At 40.9% G+C, this 23,523-nt stretch overlaps 2 pseudogenes; both read right to left on the reverse strand.

The window, feature by feature from the left end:
- Positions 1-18,146: 18,146 nt before the first annotated feature.
- Positions 18,147-18,265, reverse strand: LOC148540282 (5S ribosomal RNA; annotated as a pseudogene).
- Positions 18,266-23,266: 5,001 nt separating this feature from the next.
- LOC148540283 (5S ribosomal RNA) lies at positions 23,267-23,385 on the reverse strand (annotated as a pseudogene).
- Positions 23,386-23,523: the final 138 nt, after the last annotated feature.

The raw sequence follows: 23,523 nt of genomic DNA on the forward strand, positions 1-23,523 counted from the left end.
AACAGCTGTCATACTTTTGTGGATGGGTAACAAGAGAATTCATATATCAGTATTCCTCTAATAATAGTGGATGTATGCCAAATATTCCCTCACTTAGGTCAGAGACCTATAAGTGTTACCTTCTAAAATGTTATGGAGCAGGGTTGGATCCATACCTTCTTGGAGGAAAATAATGAAAACCCCATATGCAGTAATTGAGCCCTAGAGAACCACTAGACAAACCTGATTATTGGAGACAGGTATAGGAAACAGTCTCTAGCATCTTCTCTGACCAGATATAGATTCAGAGGTAAATGTAATAGCCTGTGACTTGCAGGCATCAGCGAGATCCCAGTGAGTCTGCTCATAAGCAAACTCAGGGGGGTTCCTGGAAACCCCCCTCACCAGTCCACACCATGATAACTACAATATAAATAGCATATAATACTAAAGTTACACGTTTTTAAGATCCCCTCAATCTCACAAACTAAATAATTAGCACCATCTTTTAAAATGTGTGAGTCAGTAATGAATACAGTTGCATAAACTAGGTAATCTGGAAAACATGCACTGTTAAGGATGCACTGATATAGAACAGCTATAGGATCAATTATAAATACTGTTCAATAATACGCTATACAGTGCATAAGGAGACCAATCTGTACATATATGTCCAAAGCGGGATGCAATCGGGAAGCCGGCTGACATTATACCGACAGCTGGCTTCCCGACTGTCATATCCCGGCTAGATGTAGACGCTGCTCATTTCACAGACGCCGGGAGACCGACAGCGAGAGCGGACAGCCATGGGTGTGGAAGGGTTAGGTTTAGGGCTCCCGGGGGGGACTTAGGGTTAGGCACTCCCCGGGAGGTTAGGGTTAGGGCCAGGGGAAGGGGGAGTTAGGGTTAGGCACCCCCGTGGGGAGGTTAGGGTTAGGCTAGGGAGAGGGAGGGTTAGGTACCCCCAGGGGGAGGTTAGGATTAGGCACCCCCCCAGGGGACTTAGGTTTAGGCAGCAGGGAAGCGGGGGTTAGGTTTAGGCACTTAGAGGGGGGATTAGGGTTAGGCACTTGGGGGGGAGGTTATGGTTAGGCACCCCTAAGAGAGGATTAGGGGGGTAGGTTATGCCGCTGCCGGGATCTGTTCCAGTGTCGGGCTGCCGCTGCCGGCAATCGTACCGATTCCGTCCAGGGCAGTGCAAGGTACTTTTGCTACTCCCTGAGATTCCCGAACTTGCTCAAATGCTCTGGAATGGTGCCCACATCTGAAATAAAAAAATCAGCTCATGCAGGATGACACTGGAATGTAGCAATTCGCATGCAGAGAGGCTATAGATAGACGAAGGCAGCAGCTGATGGTCTGACATGGAGCTCTCCACTAGTGTATGGTGGCTTCTTAGGTGCTAGGAAGAGGTGCCATGTACTGGGCGGCTGTGACGGTACACTTTGGGTACATAGTTACAGTCCTAAGTGTGGTGAATATGTTGTGGACAATGAAGGAGGTGCGGCAGGCGCCTCCATTGCCTCCCATAGTTCTGCCCCTGCCTCTTCAAGCATAACCCATCTTCTACTTTGTACATGTTTCCACTAGTCTATGATTCTGTTTTTCTGTTCATGTACAGTAGGTCGTAATCTATGGATAGGCCATAAAATTAGTATAACTTAACTAGAGGTCCAAAAGAATTTTCCCTAGCCTCTCTAGGCCGGACAGATCCCACCTGATCCCAGTGGATTTAGGTTGAGCCTGATCAATAGCACCTTCATGTATACATGTGTCCCCGCTCAGGAGGAAAAGAATAGCTGAAATACAAGGCACGGCTTGTACCCCTTTGTCCCTCTTCCCCCATCTCATCATGTTTCTATGACAGAGAGGAGCAGGGTCAGCACAAGGCTACACGAATATACTCAACTTGTTTTATACACAAAAGATTGGTCTTTATTCTATCAAATCAATAGTATTTAGGGAATAATGGTGTTTTTAAATTAATTTACAAAAATAACTAAAAAATAAATAAATAATGCCCAATTTGCAGTTATTACAAATTACACCATCCCAGTGGTTGTTGTTTTGTATCTACTAATTTTTTTTAGAAATTTGGGCTTCCTTAATTTCAGTGGTTTCTTGGGCATTTTGGGCATAATTCTATTTACATTTAGTTATTTTGAAGTGATTCTTCACGATCCTGGGCATCTCTGGTTTCCTTTCTTTCCTCTGATTCCTGATCTTATGCTTCCTCTCCTCAGTATCAGCTTTGTGATGTTCATGCGCTATTGACCATGATAGAAATCATGAGATAACGTAAGTGCAGAACAGCAAAACCATGGAATACTTTAGGCTTAGATATGGAAACTCTGATAAAACAGGTTTGGTTTTATCATGTGTAATATAAGGCACTGCTCTAATGTCTATTAATATAAAACAGAAAATGTTTTCTCCATGTTACTGATTTGGTGACACTGTGGGTTCTAGTTAGAGTTGGACAGAAGTCCATTTGCAGCGTGTAAGAATATACTGTCCAACAATGTGCATGTGCAGAAATATGTAACTGTATTAGACCAGGATTTAAATGACACTTGTGGCCTCTAATGCCTGGAGTGGGGGATCAGGGGTGGGCAGGCATAACCTCAGTACAATAGGGTGTGTACATCAGGGTTGCCTACCCTCCCGATTCGGCCGGGAGCCTCCAGATAAACGGGTGCAGCTCCCGGCCCCCCGGAAAGGCAGGCAAGCCTCCCAACTTCCGCCGATCCCCTTGGCCCCCCGCGAATACCTGTTAAACCCCCACAGGGGGGGAGCAGTGACGCAATTCACGCTAATCGCGTCATTTTGGCCCTGCCCCCTGCTTCACAATGCGTTTCATCGGAATTGTGTTGCAGGGGCGGGGCCACAATGAGGCAATCGTGTGGCTCCGCCCCCATCACTTCTGCAAATGACATCTGCCCGCCCGGCCACACCCCCTGCCCTGTAGATCTGGCTGCTCCCTCTCGGAAGGAGCAGCCAAATAGTTGGCAAGTATGGTGTACATGTAAGTGTAATACTCATCCTGAAGATGTACTGCATGATGTATGGGCTACCTTGCTGACATAACTGTATTAGATTGGGTTATAAATTACACTTGTGGCCCCTTATGCCTGGAGTGGGGTATCAGGCATAACCTCAGGGCAGTAGGTTGTGCACATGTAAGTGTAATACTTGCCCTGGTGGTGCTAGGAGGTACTGCATGCTCTATGAGCTATCTTGCCTGACAGATCTATAATTAATAGATACAGTAATAAAGAATTGAAAAAATAAATCCTCGTCTGCTTACTCTGCATCAAGTAGGGTAGGGTAGAGCTCAGACAGACGCACACACCTTCACACCCACGGATGGCCAGTCCAATGCTAATATTGTACAAGAGTACAAGCACGTATGGCACTAAAAGTATAAGCATGCACTGACAAAAACATACTGTGGATGATAAGACATTTAGACTGTAAACTCCAATTGTGCAGGCATGATGTGGATGATTGTATAGAACAGAATATAGAATATTGAGAAAAGTGTTATGTAAATAAATAATTATACATTATTATTACTGACAATTGTAGTGAAACACGTGTGCACTACAAGCAATGTCCCCCTTAGTATAAGAAATACTTAGTAGTGCCCACTTTTTATAAGAAAGACATAATTATTATCACCTGGTGTATATATCTGACGACTCAGGAATGCCTCTACATTTTCTTCTTCCGGGGTTTGACTTCCAGTCAGGTGTTCAGCACCAAGTCTTCAAAAAAATCTCTTTGCACTTTGAAATGGAATGGTAAAAGTAATGAGAAGCTGTCAGATGATGAGACTAGTTACCCCAGTTTACCCATCACTGAGACATAATCTTATTCTCAGTATGTTTGCGTTCTACTCAAGTTCTACCTTATTCATTGTGTTACTCATTGTCCTTCTGAAGTTCTATAGTTCCCATGACACCTTCACCTAAGTTGATTGTAATGTAGGGCCGTATTCAATTAGCAGCGATAAGCCGTTTTCGGCAAAAAGTTTCTGCCAATGACGTCATTTAGCTAGGCGAGAACTTATCCCTGTATTCAATTACAAAGACTTTTCGCCGGTGCCAAAAGTCTGCGCCTTGTAACCAGCGAAAAAGATTTGCTTCTGAATGCAGGCGGAAAAAAGTGCAGAATTGGGGGTTTGGGGTGCAAAGTTGCGGAAGCACCCCTGCAGCCTTGGGACAGTCCCCCAAAGGTAAACTGCATCAAAAAAGTAAAAAAAAAATTCAGATCACCCCAAAAAAGTACTTTCGTTTTGGGGGTGAAAAAGTTCAAAGTTGGGGGACAAACTTAAAAACTAGCGAAATAGACTCCAGGGGGCCCCCCAAGTATGCCCCAGGCGTTTTTTATTATTGTAGGTGTTTGCTGAAGGTGCGTTTTTTAAAACCTCACTTTAGCATTTTTTTTTTACCATGCTTGCCCCCATTTTCATTTACCCCAAATTTGCTGGGACTACTTATTTAAAAAAAAAAAAAACTGCTAAATGCTATTCTTCACCACTTGTGCAAAGACGCTAAATAGCAGCTATTGAGAGCATTTAATCACAACAAATACCTTCAACAGGGCTATTCGGGGGTATCCATAGTGATCCCCCATGTCAATGCATCTTTTGGGGGGTGTCAGGCTGATTTCCCCAAATCTGACAGCACTTTTCGCCTGTTTGAGTTTCGCCAGGGTGCGTTTTCGCGTCCCTTGTAATTGAAAAGGGCGAAAAGCGACCGCGCGCATGAAAAGTGTTTTCTCCAAAACACACCATGTAGGCAAAAAGTCCGGCAGGCGAAACTTAGCAGACTTTTCACCGGCAATTGAATATGGGTCATAATGGGTTTTCATTTTCAGCATTTCATTGCAATGTGCTTTGCAATTAATGGAAATGAGGGACAACTGGCATATTTGATAGTCCCATTTATCTATTTTGCTCCTCAAACTAAATTAGTGAAAACACAAATATATATGAAATAAGCCAAGATGTGGGAGATTCTTTGATTTGTAGATTTACAATAATTTCATAAATTTCAGTGATCTGAAGTAGAATATCTCTGGAGAGTATCGGTAGTGACCGATGTTGAATATCACTGAGGAGTATTGGTAGTGACTGATGTAGAATATCACTGAAGAGTATTGATAGTGACAATGCTGAATATCACTGGAGAATAACAGTAGTGACTGAAGTTAAATATATATATATATACACACAACAAGTTAACAGCATATAGCGCTCAGTAAAGTCCATGCAAATTGCAAGAAAAATTAAATATACTTAAATGTAAATATTCAGTGGTAAGTTCCAGAATTCATAGGTAGTGTTCTTGCTAGTCACGAAGTTTCAATTCAAGGAGACAAACACATAAAACATATCATGGTGTTATATGTTTTAAACATCAAGTATGGACACCATCATAGAGTGCCAAATAGGTTCTAAATCCGTGTAGAAAGTAGTAGCGTACCCAACTCACAGAAAGAATGTAGGTAATTTCTCACATAAAGGTTTCTTTAAGAGATGTAGAGATCATACACCACAGTCTGCAATTCCTCATACAAGAATAAGGTGTACCATACTCGCTCAGCTCAGTAGTAAGGATCCTCACATCTGGGTTTCTTTTGTTCTTGATTCCAAAAATCACTTATTATATATCAATAAGTTTATAAAAACCAATGGAGGGTTAATTGGTATAAAAATGACTTTTAATAAACACATGCACTTATGAAAACAAATAAGAAAATAGCAATCTGGAATAAGGGTATGTATGGCAAGCCCAAAAACAGACCACAAGTTAAATTTCACTGGAGAATATCGGAAGTGACCGATGCTGAATATCACTGGAGAATATCACAGAGACTGGTGAAGCGCACTGAGGGTACGACAGGGTGGAGCCTGTAACAAGAGAAAAAGTAGATAGGCGCTGTCTAATGTCCAATAATTTATTACCAAAAAATTATTATTTCCATATTAGAATAAATCACATATAGTACACATATCACATATAATTTACAACATGTAAAATATACCAATTGGTCAATAAAAACAAAAATACAAAATAATAAATAAAACAAAAGGCAAAGGTGGATATTCCGTTCAGTACGAACTGTCTGTTCCAAGGGTATTGTACAATATGATACTTTTGTATCTATTCGGTGATGATACTGTTATAAATTTGTATCCCTTTGTATATATAACACGCAGAACTTCCACCACTGAATTGTTTGTACAGGAAATAAGTCTCTATCCCACTGAGAAAGGTACAAAAATTATATATATCTCTATGTGGGTGTTGATTGTCCTTGATGAAAATTCCCACACATAGATGAGACTTAAAGAATAGTGTCTAATATGTATCAGGCTCCTGTTAGGATTTATACGGCAATAGACGGCTACACAGAGCTTCTCTGCAGTTTGCTCATAGATGTCTGAGAAGTATTAGTTCCACAGGAATATTACCTAATGGGCTCACGGATGTTATTTCAATCCTAGTGTCGCTTATCCACAGCGGTATATAAAGCTGCTGGTATACAGAAGTAAAAATAAAGTCTCACCGCTGTTGTATGTTTGTTTCTCTCTCTCCCCCTTCTCCGGATATAGAGTATAAGGCTCTATCGGCGTGGGGTAAAGCAGGCGTCTTTCTCCTGTTGCCTTAATTCTGGTCTGTGGCACCAATTAGGGCATACAGTCCAATGTGGTAATGGAGCAAATAAAGCCGGTTGCTGGTGACTCACTCCACGTGGGATAGGGCGTCCGTCTCTCCTGCCGCCATGATCAGGTCTCTATCCTAGTGTCGTAAGGCCCAAGGTGGATATGTGGTGAAGTGGACCGATCAGCATAGAGCAGGGAGCAGCATTTTACAGGTGAAAAAGGAAATGTAACGAGTCTCTACGCGTTTCTCTGCCTCCAGAGAAATCTCGGCGGCTTCCTCAGGAGACAATGATATCTGTGAGCAGACCTCACTTCATTTATACCCAGTGATCAGCTGTATATAATCAATGCTATCAACAATTAAATATTTTCAAAAAAACTGAGTATTGAATGTCAAAAAGTTAAATTATTTATAGTTCAAAGATCTATTAAGAAATACTGTTATATAAAGCATGCATGTCTATATACTTCTATAGTCACATCTCAACTTATAATATATTCTTATTTAACATGTATATGTTGGCATATATATGCCTGTAAATATATACTCATATACATGAAAAATTCCTAAACCACATCTGTCCCAATTATACAATGACCTCATATTTTATTTTAAACAAATATTATTATTCATATATCTATTTAAAAAAATTGATAGATTCAATGATATATAGCAATATAAATATAAACGTGAATAATATAAAAAAATGAATGAAAAATAAAATAAAAAAGAGTGTGGTATCACTAAATAAATAATAAAAAACTATATATAAATTAAAAATTGCACATAAATATAGACCATTATTATATATATGTGTATATAGAAATAAAATAATAAAAAATTATTAAATTAGAATTAGTGCACTTATCCATTGTTACTACATATTGAATATACCCATTTATCCACTGATATGATTATACTACATTCTTGAAAAATACTTTTCATTAAAAGTGCAGTCTCAATCAGTCTTATGAATTATTCCTACAAACCAATCGAATCAAAACTATATATGCATATATATACAACAAGAAAAAGTTTTCATAACATTCATATATATACATACATACATGTATAACACATATGCATATACATACATACACATATACATACATATATGCACACATACACACACAACGAAACAGAAAGAGAAAACACAGAAGGAAAAGATAATATAAACACCAAAAAAAGAGACAATATGAATACCACAAAACATCAAAGATGGGGCAGAGAGTTGGACAATTAATTATTTCCCCCATTTCTGATAAGATAAATATGTATAGTGGCTTCGACTACACATCTTCATGGAGTAAGATCTTAAAAAACATTAAGTTCAATGGTGGCATTTAGACCCTGTGGCATCAGGGTTCGTAATCTGAAAATCCAATATGCCTCGCCTTACAAAGTAGTCCAAACCTATCACCCCCTCGTTTTGTTGGACTAATCCATTCAATAGCTGTTATTTTAATAGATTCAAAGTTATCCTTTTGGCAGTGAAGCACATGTCTAGCTAAAGAGTGTGTTTTATTTTTCTTATGCCATGCTCTTCTGTGTTCAAGAAATCGAATATGTAATGGCCTAGTTGTACGGCCGACATATTGCAAGCCGCAAGTACATGAGATTAGATAGATAACATAGGCCGACGTAAAGATGGAGAAATTTAGAATTTTAAATGATTCTCCTGAAACTGTGGATCTGAAGTCTAGTGTTTTTCTCTCAGTATGTTCACATGTTTTACAACCATTCTTTCCACATTTATAGTGTCCTACAGGTTTATAAGGTATCCAGTTATCTAATGTTTTATCAAGTGGCATTTTTGGTAATTTATTTGAGGGTTTACTGAAATGACTTGGAACTAATTTGCTCTTAAGATTATCCGATTTTAGTTGTACTAAAGAATTCAGAATTTCATCCAATTTTAGAGTTGATATATTTTTCTTAAAGATTTTTTTAATCTCATATGCATATGAATTATATTTAGTGATAAAGACAGCCGATTTTTCGTCGCCCATAGATATGTCACCTCTAACTCCCCGAAAGGGACCTTTCATCGAGCAGAGTTGTCCTATCTATTTTAGTGACCTCGTTTAGGGCTGTATTTAGAACAGAGGTAGGATAATTTTGATCAACAAATGAAGAATATATTGTTTTGACTTGTTTGTCATATAACTTTTGTTCAGAACAGTTCCGTTTAATTCTAAGGAACTGTCCTTTTGGGATATTATTTCGCCAAGTTGGTAAATGATTACCCCTATAGTTAAGATACCGATTATGATCTACTTCTTTAATATATATTTCAGTTATTATTTGGTTATCCCTTATTGATGTCCAAGAAATTAATGTGCTGAGAACTAAAATTACTAGTGAAGTGAAGCCCAAATGCATTGTGATTAAGACTATCCACAAAAGCAGTGATTGAGTTAATGTCCCCCTCCCAAATGAAAAATAGGTCTTCTATGTACCTCCCAAAGAGGACCAGATTCACCCCGTATCACTCACCCCATATATGTTCCTCCTCAAACTTCCCCATATAGAGGTTCGCGAAACTCGGGGCAAATCTGGTCCCCATCACTGTGCCGAGCGTTTGCATGAAAAAAGTGGAATCAAACATAAAATAATTGTGTTCTAAAATAAATTTGATGGCAGATAGAATACATTTTTGTAATATTGTAGTTATATTCCCCTCCATCTTCAAATAATGTTCAACTACCTTAATACCGGCATCATGTGGAATGTTCGAATATAATGATTCGACATCACATGTCACAAAAAAATATGTTGGTTTCCATTTAATATCTTGAATTAATCTTAAAATTTTTTACGTGTCTTTAATATAAGAACGTAAATGTTTTACATATTTTTGTAAAAAAGTGTCTACAAAATAAGAAAGGTTACTAGTGAGGGACCTAATACCAGATATAATGGGACGACCGGGAGGTGATGTGAGGGACTTGTGAATATTGGGCAAATAATAAAAAGTGGGAATAACTGGATGTGTAGTGAATAAAAACTTATAAATATCCTTGGAAATGGCACCATCGAAGAGGGCAAGATCTAACATATCCTTTAATTTTATTTGGAAAAGGGCGGTAGGATTATTAGATAGTTTTACATAGAATTTATTGTTATAAAGTTGTCTTTGGGATTCTGCAATAAAATCAGTAGTATCTAATATAACTAATCCACCGCCCTTATCTGCAAGTTTAATTGTTATCTCAGCATCTGTTTTTAGATGTTTCAGAGCTTTCCGTTCATCCCAGGTAAGATTATCTGGGAGAGTGTTCTTTTCTGCTTTCTCACATAGACATCTGAAGTTTTCGAAGGTAGACTTATAGAAACTTTCTATAAATGGACCTCTATAGTTCAAAGGATAGAAATCTGATTTTAGTTTGAAAGAATTTCCAATATTGTGTATTTGTGAAGTAGTGCTCATATTGATATCAAAGAGTTTCTTAGGAGTCTCAAGTTCTGTCTCATTTTGAAGTGATTCTAATATATCAATGTATATATCATCATTTTCATCTAAAACTATAGGTGTTCCTTCTATATTTTTATTCTTCATTTGTTTTAGGGCAAAAAATCTCTTTCTACTGAGCATACGTACATATTTATTAAGATCAACAAATAAGTCGAAAAGGTTAGGTTTAGATGCAGGGGCAAAGTTTAAACCTTTTTGCAGGAGAGTTAATTTGCTGTTATTTAAAGTTTTGGAAGACAGGTTATATATACCTTTGTCTCCTAATTTGTACGTATATTTTTCATGGGGTTTTCTCCTCCCTCCTCTACAGCTATCTGAAGTTAGCCGCTACTGGAGAAGATAAGTTGTTTCCTGGAGTCCTGCTTTGTACCCCTAGTAGCTGTCCATCAGAGAGAGTCAGCTGAGAAGTGACCAGGCTACCATTGGTGGAGGGTCCGGTCAGGTGAGACAGACAATATGGCTGCGCCCATGACCACCGCTGCGGGAACTCCGATATGAAGGATTGCATGGAAGTGTCACCTGCCGCCGTACCTGGCATCTGACCACGCAGCCAGTCAGGGGAAGCCAGCGCTGATGTGAGTAGTGACCGATCCCAGGCTGAATCCTGACAGTACCCCCTCCTGTTAGGGTGGACTCCGAACACCTTGAAGGTTTAGCAGAAATTTTTTTGCGAAAAGCATGAATAAGCTGCAGAGCATGAACATCAGAGGCTTTTGTCCATGCTCGTTCTTCTGGGCCGTAGCCCTTCCAGTCAAATACTGAAAATGAACCAAATGCTGTCTGGAATCAAGAATCCATTCCACCTCAAACTCAATCCCACATTGAGTACGAACCTGTGGAGTTTTAGGTGGAGTGTGATGGAATTGATTGAGAACTAAAGGTCGAAGCAAGGAAATATGAAACGTAATAGATATCCTAAGCTGGGAAGGTAATTCCAATTTGTATGCCACTGGGTTCACTACATTTAAGATACGATAAGGACCAATGAAATGCGAAGCTAGTTTCATGCTTGGAACTCGCAATCTCAAATTCTTGGTGGAAAGCCAGACCCTATCTCCAGGTCATAGAAGAGGAACAGCCAAATGTTTGAGAATAGTATACTTCTTGTAGTTGCTAGATACCTTCTTTAAGGAATGTATATTCTTGCAGACATCGGGGAAAGATTAAAAAAGACAGAAGACAGCAGGTACTTCTACTGGTGGTAACGCTTGAAACTCTGGGACACGAGGATGCTTTCCAAAAACAGCAAACAAATTAGTAGAATTTGTGGATGTGTGGTAACGATAATTACGAGCAAATTCTGCCCACGGCAGCAGATCAAAGCACTCATCTTGAGAAGACACAAATAGTCTGATTAAAGTTTCCCGTTCTTGATTAATTAGTCTGCGGATGATAGGCAGAGGAAAACTTTAATTTTATCTTATAGGAAGAACACAATGCTTGCCAGAATCTAGTCACAAATTGTACTCCATGGTCAGGCATAATTTCTTTATGTAGGCCATGCAGACGAAATATTTCACGAAGAAAGACTTTGGCTATTTGTGGTGCCGAAGGGAGATCAACCAGACGTATGAAGTGAGGCATTTTAGAAAACCGGTCCACCACTACCCAAATCTTGTTGTGACCCTTGGAGGAAGGCAACTCAAAAATGAAGTCCATGGATAAATGAGTGGACCTGACGGAATCGGTAAGGGTCATAGAGGACCTACTACTTTTCTTTTAACAGATTTGTGCTGAGCGCACTTTACACAGGAGACAATAAAATTACTGACATCCTCTTTCATGGACGGCCACCAGTAGGAACGCTGAAGGAATATAAAGGTTTTATGAATGCCAGAATGACCTGCAAATAGAGAGGCATGGGCCCAATTAAGTAATTTTTTACGAAGATTGGGAACCACAAAGACTTTGCCAGGAGGAGGAACAGAAATAAATTGAGTATCTGCAAACACTTGAGGACTGAGAATAGAATGTTTTGTTATGTTGATTTTCCTCTTCTTCCAGAGACAAAAGTAAACCAGAGAGCACGTCAGCTTTTCGATTCTGTACTCCAAGACAAAATAGGACCTTGAAATTAAACCTGGAGAAGAAGAGAGCCCGTAGGGCCTGCCTGGGATTAAGATATTGAGCCATCTTTAAATATAGCAGATTCTTGTGATCTATAAAAATAGTTACCGGGAACTTTGCTCCTTCCAAGAGATGTCTCCATTTCTCGAGTGCAGGTTTCATGGCCAATAATTCCTAGTCACCAATAGTGAGTGTAGTTTCTTTCCACTGGAGAAAACTTGCGGCAGAAAAATCTTCCGTTCATCCTTGGCTATTTGAGATAACATGGCTCCCACGCTGACTGAGAAAGCATCTACTTCAACTGTAAAAGGTTTTTTCAAATCCGGTTGATACAGGATAGGAGCAGAAGAGGAAGACTGTTTGAGAGTCTGGAAGGCAGCTACAGCGGATGGCAACCAATGAGAAGGATTACCCCCTTTCTTTGTGAGTGCTGTAATGGGGGCCACTGTGGTGGACAAGTTGTGGATACACCTTCGGTAGTTTGAAAAACTGAGGAACCGTTGAACAGCTTTCAAAGAATTAGGTTGCAGCCAATCCTGAATGGCATTCAGCTTTTCTGGATCCATCTGTAAAGGTGCCCATCCACTAGGCCAGGGGTGGGGAACCTCCGGCCTGCAGGCCATATACGGCCCGCAAGGTGAAATCATCCGGCCCGGCCGGCTGTCAGCGGCAGCAGCAGAATCAGCATAGTGTAGCGGCTGACAGCGGCAGCAGGTAGCGCAGCGGCAGAGCGGGGATGTCAGGATTGTCATCGGCGGCAGATAGCGCAGCGGGGGAGAGGGGATGTCAGGATTGTCATCGGCGGCTGGTAGCCAATGACAGCCCTGACACACCCCTCCCCCCGCTGCGCTATCAGCGGCGGCAGGTAGCACAGCGGGGGGAGGGTGTGTGTGTCAGGGCTGTCATCGGCTATCAGCGGCGGGAGGGAGCGCAGCGGTAGAGGGTGTCAGGGCTGTCATCGGGCGGATTAGTGCAGGGGCTCTCTCCCTATCAGCGGTGGCAGGTAGCATAGGGGGGGGGGATCAGGGTGTCAGGGCTGTCAAAGAGTGGCATGCAGGGCTCTCTCCCCATCAGCGGCGACAGGCAGGCAGCGCACAAGGGGGGGGGGAATCAGGGTTGTCATATGGCTGACATTGAGCTGGTTAGTGCAGGGGTGTGCAGGGTCTCACCCTAACAGCGCGGGCAAGCAGGCAGTGGTGGCACAGCAGGGGTTGTGTACAGTCAGTGCTGTCATCAAGCTGGTTAGGACTGAGAGGACCCCAGGGCTGCCTTATCAATCTGCCTGTCACACATCCATAGGGACTGCCCCTCCAGACTCTGCCTGGCAACATACCAAAGAGAAGCAGTTACTTACAGCCATCACATTAAGGGTGAGTTAATAATGTTTTTAACCAAATATAGGAGTAAAATTTTAAGTTAATAATTTTGTATGGCCCCCGAATGATTTTCTAAAAATCAAAATGGGCCTTTGCAGAAAAAAAGTTCCCACCCCTGCACTAGGCGATTAAATTGAGCAATTTAATGATAACGATATTGTTCATTAATCGTTTGCAAATCATTTAGAAAAATGTCTAAAACGACCAGCGATGCGCGCTCCCGCTGGTCATTTTAGAAATCTATCATCGGGCAAACATACTGGACAACCTGACGATAACGTCAGGTTCATCATGTTTGCAGATGATTGTTGTGCCTACACTGAATGACTGCTTGTTCAGTGTAGACACATCACAGACTGACAAACGACTGCATGATTACAATGTTGTAATCGTGCACTTGTTTTGAGGACTGCTAGTGGATGGGCAGCATTAGGAATCCCCTGAAATGATATGATCAAGAAATGGCACAAAAGGCTTTTCAAAAATACACTTTGAAATATTTCCAAAAAGGTGATGGGCTTGAAAACGGGAGACGGTTAGAATGTATGTCCCTTGAAAAAAATCTAAATATCGTCCATACCATTACAGTATGATAAAAAAATATCCCGAAAAATCTCATTCACATTACCCTGAAAGACTGCTGGGGCGTGGCCAAACGGCATCACTATATACTTGAAGTGGCCATCGCGAGTATTGAACGCAGTCCTCCATTTGTCGCCTTCCTATATCCGAATCAGGTTATAGGCCCCTCGAAGATCTAGTTTTGTAAAGATTTTGGCACCACGCACCTTATCAAAGAGTTCAAAAATGAGAGGAAGAGGATACCGATTCTTCACAGTGATCTTGTTTAATCCATGGTAGTCGATACAAGGCCTAAGGCCCCCATCCTTTTTTTCCACAAAGAAAAAAACCTTCTCCGCGGGAGACATAGATGGCTGAATGAACCCTTTGGCTAAGTTTTCTCTGCTATAATCAGACATGGCCGCAGGTTTGGATAAACATGACCACACGGTGGAACCTTTCCAGGCACCAATTCAATGGCACAATCCCATGGGCAAATTCTTGGTAGGGCTCGGGCAGTTGAGGGCCTTGTTTAGAACCCACAGAAACTGGAGCTGAGTGAGAGGAAGAGATCTCAGGAGTAGTTTGATGAGTCCTTAAAGGAACTATTCGAGGAAGACATTTCTGGTGGCAATTGGGTCCCCATGCCAGAATATGCATAGTAGACCAATCAATAGTAGAACTATGAGTCTGGAGCCAAGGTAATCCAAGAACTAGAACATGAGTACACTTGGGTAGCACTAGAAGCTCAATTTCTTCCTGATGCAAAGCACCAACACTGAGCGAAATGGGTAGTGAAACTGAGGTTATGGTACCTACCAGGATAGTACTGCCATTAACAGTGGAGAGGGCCAACAACCGTGGAAGCGGTTTAACCAGAATCTTACGTTCACGCACCAAAGTTTCTGAGATAAAGTTACCTGGAGTTCCAGAGTCAATTAAAGTATCTTGCCACTGTAGAGATCATTGACATCACTGTTGGCTTAGCTGCCTTAAGCCTATCATTAACAACACTTTTAGGTGCCTTAAGCCCATTGGTAGCTTGTTTTGTGGGGGCCCAAACAAACCAGCCACTTCAGGCACAAAAGCGGCAGTCCCTGTCACTAAAGTGATTGGTTTGTTAAACTGTACATGTCCTTTTTACAACATAGGTGGGGGTGGGAGGGCCCAAGGGTAATTCTATCTTGCACCGCTTTTCCTTTAATTATGAGCTGTTTAGGGCCATTGGTGAGGGTCTATTTTGTAGAGTGAGCTAGAGCCTGAATAGACCCAGTGGAGCACTTAAGAGACAAAATAGTGGATTTGCTCCAATTAATCAAAAGGCCAGAGTACAATCCAGATATATCTACCATGCTCAGCAAATTAAGCAGGGAGTCATCAGCATCAACAAAGAGCAGACACATCATCCACGTACAAAGCTATGGTATCCACCGTAACGCCCAATTGATCTAAAATCTTTAATTATTTGCAACACATAAAATAATGTGAAATAAAATGGTGCCTCACACATCTTTTTTTTTAATTAATCAATCTATCAATTAAATTGATCATTCTAGTATTCTACTTAAATGTGGAGACGTGGCAAAGGGCTGGTGCATAAACCCTGCTGCTGTGCAGGCTTGCCACTTGCAACCTCAGACGGACGCATACTAAAACAGGATTACCTCCACTGGGGTCAGTGGATGGTCATTATTGGTATTCTTGGCCTCTGACTGGTTACACCTATGTGCCAAGCACAGGGTGTAACCTGGACAGAAATGCCAGATGGGAAAGTGGTAGGGACGACAATGCCGACAGTCCCCTTGATGGATGGATATTTTATTTAAAATCAGTCAATCATTCTGGTAGTCTTCATTCAGGTAAGGGTGGCTGTATGGCTGTATTTTTTGGGGAGCATTGGTGAATTTTGGAACATTTGCAGCTCAGTAGTGCAGCTATTAATTTTCTTGGCTTTGTTAGCCTTGTCAGGAATCCTAGGCTTTTAAAGTTGGATTATTTTTTTGGGTGAAAAATTTTGCAAATTAGTAATAGATTAGAGCAATAATAACCAATAGAACTGTTGGTCTATGCAAAACAGACCATCCCCAAAGCCCCAAATGATAACTTTAAATTTTTGGAATCAAACAATTAACTTAAATTAACTTACGAATCAATCCTTTCTTTCCCTGCCTTTCACTACACATACTCCACCTCCCGCGGGCCTGTAGTCTAGTTCTTTATTAATGAAAACATTCTTTTTTCAACTTTCTCTGGGGTCATATAGTTTATTAAACTGCCATCCTGTCACTGCAGTGCCACTGTTTCCAAGATGTGCCATGTTTGAAGTTTATCAGCCAGCTTGGTGCAACCTTATGGCCAAAACTGGATGAAAACCACATTGTGAGCTGTGAGGTGGTAAAAATTTACTGGAAATTACTAGAAATCAATTTATTGAGGTTAATAATACTGTAGGAACAAAAACAGTCCCAAATTATGCGATTTTAGCTGTTTTTATGATTTTAGGAAAAAAATACAGATCCAAAACATGCGAGGGTGGCTTTGGCAAAACCAAAAGACGCTGATGAATTAGAACCAAAACTTGGGTTCGGCGCACATCTCGACTTTTTACTAATTTCTTTGTCATTCCACTAACCTTTCACTCTCCTCTCCTCACCCAATTTATTAACCATATAAAAGTTAGTTTATACTAAAATTACTCATTTAGATATATTTGTGTAATCTTGTAACACAAGTATTCCTTTTTTAGTTATGTACTTACATTCACGGAACTGTATACTTTCATAAAGAAACGAAAATATAAATTGAGTTGCGTCATTCATTAAAATAATAATGTATATTAAACAATAGACTTAGGGGCAGCTTCAATTATCCACAGTACTTACTGCGCGACTGCAGCTACCAGGTGTAACGCTCAGTTATTCAATAATTTGCAAATTTCCATGTGTGGTAAGCCCACTGCTAATACATGTTAACTCATAGCTTCCGGGTTCAGTGCCTGGCGCTATGGAATTGTCTCTGCGCTGTAAACCCCAGAGAGTGCACTTAACGCAGATTTTTTCTTGCAGCTCCTGAAGCTTGGGGTTCATCATGCGGGGTAGCGGGCAGTGATTGAATAGCTCAATACAGAGCTGCAGTTGCTCGGTAAGTCTAGCGGCTGAGTCAGCGGCTAAGTACCCCAAATATTTAATTTAGATGTATTCCATTGTTAGGGTCTCAGGGTCACAACAATTAGATGCAAGAACAAACCAGATCAGTATTATAAGGACAAAGAGAATATGACATATCAATGTCATTGCTGGCACCTTGTAGATTTACATGATGATTCCCATTATGGGCCTGAATGTGAGCCGCACGCAGTGACGATCTTCACGTATATTATTTGCAACTGCGCATACACGGAAAATTCTGAAAACCCCTATGACTTATGTGTTACACCCCGTGTATGCACAAAGGTGTTGTTGCCATCAGGGCAGACGATATCAGAAGTGTAACAGAAAAAGGGGGGGATTCCACACAGAACCAGTGTCAAATAAGTACAGACCAACAATATCGTATCTCTCTGTCTAACAGAACATAGATAAACGCTGGCGGTAATCCCAAAGCCCAAGATATAGTATAACCCAAAACAAGAGAAAGTAGGGCTTGTTGGTGGGGCACTCTTAATTAGATCTTTGGTATGAAATATAGAATTAAAATATAACTTTTAATAAACAAAACTAAAATTACAAAGGGACCTGTGCTTACACAAAGAGTTATTATTTACAACAAAATATATTTAAAATTATTCAACGATAATGATTAATTTATGGTGAAAATATTTGAATGGGGGTACCAAACTCCTGTGACGCATAAGAATTATCTATATGTCATATCAAATAGATGTACCCTTGTAACCCTGTTAGTGTATACACAACGTGATTAACTAATTATCTAAACCAGATAGGTATGTGGGAACAAATTTATTTTAATACTTGCTGTGTTACCACTCTTCCCCAATCCACCTCCTTATATATAAATCTACAGTACCTGGTATTCCCAGGTGGTCTCCCATCCAAGTACTAACCAGGCCCAATACTGTACAGCTTCCAAGATCAGACGAGATTGGGCACATCCAGTATGGTATGGCTGTAGGTATATTATCACTCTGGAAAGTGTGAATGCTCAGGTAAGCACAAGGCAAGGTGGTTTGTAGGACTGTACACCTCATTCAGAGGCGGTCGTTAGTTGCAAGTGGTCGCTCTGAATCAGGGCGGCCGCTTGCATCCTGCACGACTGCCTCCTTGTCGATCGCTAAGCTGTGGGTTAACACCCACAGCTCTAGCGACCGACATGGGTGATGGTCGCAATGGTCAAGACCATCGGGGCTTACGACCAGACCCTAAGGTTGGGTCTGGGCACTCGTAAGCCCCAGGGAGCTTCCTGCTCTGATCAAGCAGGAAGCTCCCCACTGACATCAGCAATGATGTCAGTGGGGCCACCCCCAAACGGCAAGCGTTCCAGCAGGAACGCCTCCGTTTGGGCAGGCACGCCCCCTGCCCGCCTCCCAAACGGGGTGAGCTGTCACTCACCATCGACAGCTCGCCCCATCTGCTGCGAGGCCCCTAGCGACGGAGCGTCCGCCGCTAGCCGGGTCTCGCGCATGCGTACGATGGAGCCGGCTCCATCGTGCGCATGCCCAGTGGGGCAACATCGAGTCGGTTGCGAGCACTCAGCACTTGCGACCGACTCTGAAGGACCCCCTGTCTCTCTGAAAGAGTCCACTTTGCTAAAAATTACACAATACAAAGAAAGTATTACATAAGTATACTTTAATTGTTCCACAGAATATAAATCACATTTTATTACCAAAATAATTGTTACATATACAGTATGTCAACACGGTGTATTATGTATATATAAAAAAACAAATTAATGGTGTGAATAAGCCCCACATAAGGCTGTATATTGGATCAGCCGAGCTCTAGTGGGATTTAGAACAATAGTTGGTATTTATAATAATTGTACCATAATGTCTCTGTAGATCAAATTGTTTATATGAAGAGTATTAAATTACAGGAGAACAATTATTTGCGTCAATTATGTAGAGAAACTATGGATACTATGCTCATAACACACCAAATACTACTGCAAATTAAGCAGTTAATCAAGCAGAGTTGATACAGCAAGAACCTATCTGGTTTTGATAATTAATCACGTTGTGTATACACTAATAGGGTTACAAGGGTACCTAATTCTTGATATAAGTCCTACATCTATTTGATATTACATATAGATAATTCTTATGAGTCACAGGAGTTTGGTACCCCCATTCAAATATTTTCGCCATTCATAAATTAATCGTCATCTTTGAATAATTTTAAATATATTTTGTGTGTAAATATCAAAAGTGTGACGGAAAAGTGATGGGCGTTCTTGGCCGGTGACTGGGAGGCGGCTACTCGTGCATGCAAAAATGGTCCGTTCAGTGGGCGTATTATGGGAGTGTCACGGGAATGCCAATGCAAGTGGCTGTGTTCCCAACAGCTGCATAATCAGACATGGCCGCAGGTTTGGATAAACATGACCACACGGTGGAACCTTTCCAGGCACCAATTCAATGGCACAATCCCATGGGCAAATTCTTGGTAGGGCTCGGGCAGTTGAGGGCCTTGTTTAGAACCCACAGAAACTGGAGCTGAGTGAGAGGAAGAGATCTCAGGAGTAGTTTGATGAGTCCTTAAAGGAACTATTCGAGGAAGACATTTCTGGTGGCAATTGGGTCCCCATGCCAGAATATGCATAGTAGACCAATCAATAGTAGAACTATGAGTCTGGAGCCAAGGTAATCCAAGAACTAGAACATGAGTACACTTGGGTAGCACTAGAAGCTCAATTTCTTCCTGATGCAAAGCACCAACACTGAGCGAAATGGGTAGTGAAACTGAGGTTATGGTACCTACCAGGATAGTACTGCCATTAACAGTGGAGAGGGCCAACAACCGTGGAAGCGGTTTAACCAGAATCTTACGTTCACGCACCAAAGTTTCTGAGATAAAGTTACCTGGAGTTCCAGAGTCAATTAAAGTATCTTGCCACTGTAGAGATCATTGACATCACTGTTGGCTTAGCTGCCTTAAGCCTATCATTAACAACACTTTTAGGTGCCTTAAGCCCATTGGTAGCTTGTTTTGTGGGGGCCCAAACAAACCAGCCACTTCAGGCACAAAAGCGGCAGTCCCTGTCACTAAAGTGATTGGTTTGTTAAACTGTACATGTCCTTTTTACAACATAGGTGGGGGTGGGAGGGCCCAAGGGTAATTCTATCTTGCACCGCTTTTCCTTTAATTATGAGCTGTTTAGGGCCATTGGTGAGGGTCTATTTTGTAGAGTGAGCTAGAGCCTGAATAGACCCAGTGGAGCACTTAAGAGACAAAATAGTGGATTTGCTCCAATTAATCAAAAGGCCAGAGTACAATCCAGATATATCTACCATGCTCAGCAAATTAAGCAGGGAGTCATCAGCATCAACAAAGAGCAGACACATCATCCACGTACAAAGCTATGGTATCCACCGTAACGCCCAATTGATCTAAAATCTTTAATTATTTGCAACACATAAAATAATGTGAAATAAAATGGTGCCTCACACATCTTTTTTTTTAATTAATCAATCTATCAATTAAATTGATCATTCTAGTATTCTACTTAAATGTGGAGACGTGGCAAAGGGCTGGTGCATAAACCCTGCTGCTGTGCAGGCTTGCCACTTGCAACCTCAGACGGACGCATACTAAAACAGGATTACCTCCACTGGGGTCAGTGGATGGTCATTATTGGTATTCTTGGCCTCTGACTGGTTACACCTATGTGCCAAGCACAGGGTGTAACCTGGACAGAAATGCCAGATGGGAAAGTGGTAGGGACGACAATGCCGACAGTCCCCTTGATGGATGGATATTTTATTTAAAATCAGTCAATCATTCTGGTAGTCTTCATTCAGGTAAGGGTGGCTGTATGGCTGTATTTTTTGGGGAGCATTGGTGAATTTTGGAACATTTGCAGCTCAGTAGTGCAGCTATTAATTTTCTTGGCTTTGTTAGCCTTGTCAGGAATCCTAGGCTTTTAAAGTTGGATTATTTTTTTGGGTGAAAAATTTTGCAAATTAGTAATAGATTAGAGCAATAATAACCAATAGAACTGTTGGTCTATGCAAAACAGACCATCCCCAAAGCCCCAAATGATAACTTTAAATTTTTGGAATCAAACAATTAACTTAAATTAACTTACGAATCAATCCTTTCTTTCCCTGCCTTTCACTACACATACTCCACCTCCCGCGGGCCTGTAGTCTAGTTCTTTATTAATGAAAACATTCTTTTTTCAACTTTCTCTGGGGTCATATAGTTTATTAAACTGCCATCCTGTCACTGCAGTGCCACTGTTTCCAAGATGTGCCATGTTTGAAGTTTATCAGCCAGCTTGGTGCAACCTTATGGCCAAAACTGGATGAAAACCACATTGTGAGCTGTGAGGTGGTAAAAATTTACTGGAAATTACTAGAAATCAATTTATTGAGGTTAATAATACTGTAGGAACAAAAACAGTCCCAAATTATGCGATTTTAGCTGTTTTTATGATTTTAGGAAAAAAATACAGATCCAAAACATGCGAGGGTGGCTTTGGCAAAACCAAAAGACGCTGATGAATTAGAACCAAAACTTGGGTTCGGCGCACATCTCGACTTTTTACTAATTTCTTTGTCATTCCACTAACCTTTCACTCTCCTCTCCTCACCCAATTTATTAACCATATAAAAGTTAGTTTATACTAAAATTACTCATTTAGATATATTTGTGTAATCTTGTAACACAAGTATTCCTTTTTTAGTTATGTACTTACATTCACGGAACTGTATACTTTCATAAAGAAACGAAAATATAAATTGAGTTGCGTCATTCATTAAAATAATAATGTATATTAAACAATAGACTTAGGGGCAGCTTCAATTATCCACAGTACTTACTGCGCGACTGCAGCTACCAGGTGTAACGCTCAGTTATTCAATAATTTGCAAATTTCCATGTGTGGTAAGCCCACTGCTAATACATGTTAACTCATAGCTTCCGGGTTCAGTGCCTGGCGCTATGGAATTGTCTCTGCGCTGTAAACCCCAGAGAGTGCACTTAACGCAGATTTTTTCTTGCAGCTCCTGAAGCTTGGGGTTCATCATGCGGGGTAGCGGGCAGTGATTGAATAGCTCAATACAGAGCTGCAGTTGCTCGGTAAGTCTAGCGGCTGAGTCAGCGGCTAAGTACCCCAAATATTTAATTTAGATGTATTCCATTGTTAGGGTCTCAGGGTCACAACAATTAGATGCAAGAACAAACCAGATCAGTATTATAAGGACAAAGAGAATATGACATATCAATGTCATTGCTGGCACCTTGTAGATTTACATGATGATTCCCATTATGGGCCTGAATGTGAGCCGCACGCAGTGACGATCTTCACGTATATTATTTGCAACTGCGCATACACGGAAAATTCTGAAAACCCCTATGACTTATGTGTTACACCCCGTGTATGCACAAAGGTGTTGTTGCCATCAGGGCAGACGATATCAGAAGTGTAACAGAAAAAGGGGGGGATTCCACACAGAACCAGTGTCAAATAAGTACAGACCAACAATATCGTATCTCTCTGTCTAACAGAACATAGATAAACGCTGGCGGTAATCCCAAAGCCCAAGATATAGTATAACCCAAAACAAGAGAAAGTAGGGCTTGTTGGTGGGGCACTCTTAATTAGATCTTTGGTATGAAATATAGAATTAAAATATAACTTTTAATAAACAAAACTAAAATTACAAAGGGACCTGTGCTTACACAAAGAGTTATTATTTACAACAAAATATATTTAAAATTATTCAACGATAATGATTAATTTATGGTGAAAATATTTGAATGGGGGTACCAAACTCCTGTGACGCATAAGAATTATCTATATGTCATATCAAATAGATGTACCCTTGTAACCCTGTTAGTGTATACACAACGTGATTAACTAATTATCTAAACCAGATAGGTATGTGGGAACAAATTTATTTTAATACTTGCTGTGTTACCACTCTTCCCCAATCCACCTCCTTATATATAAATCTACAGTACCTGGTATTCCCAGGTGGTCTCCCATCCAAGTACTAACCAGGCCCAATACTGTACAGCTTCCAAGATCAGACGAGATTGGGCACATCCAGTATGGTATGGCTGTAGGTATATTATCACTCTGGAAAGTGTGAATGCTCAGGTAAGCACAAGGCAAGGTGGTTTGTAGGACTGTACACCTCATTCAGAGGCGGTCGTTAGTTGCAAGTGGTCGCTCTGAATCAGGGCGGCCGCTTGCATCCTGCACG

This window comes from Taudactylus pleione, unplaced genomic scaffold, assembly GCF_031769625.1.
Source record: "Taudactylus pleione unplaced genomic scaffold, aTauple2 ptg000019l, whole genome shotgun sequence".
In the NCBI taxonomy this organism is placed as follows: domain Eukaryota; kingdom Metazoa; phylum Chordata; class Amphibia; order Anura; family Myobatrachidae; genus Taudactylus; species Taudactylus pleione.